We start from the raw sequence: 1,595 nt of genomic DNA, 5'->3' as shown, positions 1-1,595 counted from the left end.
CAACCAGAGTAAATCTCTTCACTTATAAATCAGATCATGTCACTTTTTTGCTCAGAACCTCCATGGCTTTCTAGCACTCTTTGCAGATAAAATCCAAAGTCCTCTCCTTGGTCTATAAATCTGGGAGGGATCTGGCTCCCCTCATATTTCTCCAGACAAATTTCCTATCAGCTCTTTTGCCACACTGGCTTCCCTGCTGTTCTTTGGACACACCAAGCACAGTCAAGCTTCAGCTCTTTTTACCTTATTGTTCCCTCCTCCTGGGAGGTTCTTTCCCCTGTGTATATGGTTCACTCTCTCACTTCAAATCTTTATTCAAATGTCACCTCAGCAGAGGGCCTTCCCTGAACCCCCTCTGTAAAAGAGCACACCTACTCAGGTAAACCCTGCTTTATTTTCTACTAGCCTTCATAACGTTAATATTATAGTCTGTGTGACCCTGCCTTCCCCTTACACTCCCAACGCCTGCACTGAGAAAAAAGTTGTGTGAATGCAGGAATCTTTGTGGGTTTTTTTTGTTTTTTTTTTTTTTTCACTGCATCAGCCCCAGAACCTAGAACAGGGCCTTACATGCTATAGGAAATCGACAGATGTTGACAGAGTGAATGAAAGAACGGATGAATGGTAAGGCATCAGATAGCTACTTTGTGCTCTGGTCCTCTTCTAGATGTTGGGGTTACAAAGATAAGAAAGATATAGTTCCTGCCATTATAGAGCTCATATTCTAGTAGTATACTTAGATTACAGTTACATAATTATATGTTAAATGTTCGCAGGTAAAAAATGTTAGGAAAAAACAATGCAGAGTGAGAGGACAGAGGAGGATGGTGGTGTAGGATATTATTTTAGTTGGAATAGTCAAGAGCTGCCTCTCAGAAGAAGTAGGATTTCAGTAGAGATCTGAGTGGAGAGAGCAAGTCTAGTAAAGATCTGGTAGATGAGTATCCCAAGAAGAGGGAACAAATTCAGAAGCCTTAAGAGTGTATCATGCTTTGGCTGGATTTAAGAGTAGAGAAGGCCAATGAGGTTAGAGCAGAAGTAGGCAGTATGGGAGGAGAGGAAATCAGAGAAACAGGTGCCACAACATGTAAGGCTCTCTTTGGAAGCCATTGTGATCACTTTTTTTTTTGTGTGTGTGTGTGTGAATTGTGTGATGGGGAAGATTTGGGGTAATAATATGGGTAGCAGGGTAATAATATGACCTGACTTATATTTTAAAAGGTCACACTGGCTGCCTTCTGTTTAACTGGCAGGTAAATAGTGGAAGTAGACAAACTAGCTAGGAGTCCATTGCAACAGTATAAGTAATATATAATGGCATAATAGGATGGAAGCGATAGAGGAGGTGAAAGGGGTCAGATGCTTGCACCCTGGCCTGGTCAAAAATCCCCGCGCCTGGCAGCCACCTTTCCAGACTTCTGCAAGCTTCCTTAGGTGTTGGGACGGAGCGGAGCTCACAGCACCAAGCCCATTCTGGGGACCCCACAGCACACCACCCCCTTCGGAGAAACAGTCTCTGGAATAGCTCGGCTGCACCTTAAGCTTCCGAATCCCTTCTTTTCATTTGAAAATGGGGGAATGGAAGCTCTCGGGGG

The sequence above is a fragment of the Ursus maritimus genome, unplaced genomic scaffold (assembly GCF_017311325.1).
Source record: "Ursus maritimus isolate PB19 unplaced genomic scaffold, ASM1731132v1 scaffold_2, whole genome shotgun sequence".
Taxonomy (NCBI): Eukaryota; Metazoa; Chordata; class Mammalia; order Carnivora; family Ursidae; genus Ursus; species Ursus maritimus.
Note: the sequence above shows the minus strand (reverse complement) of the source record.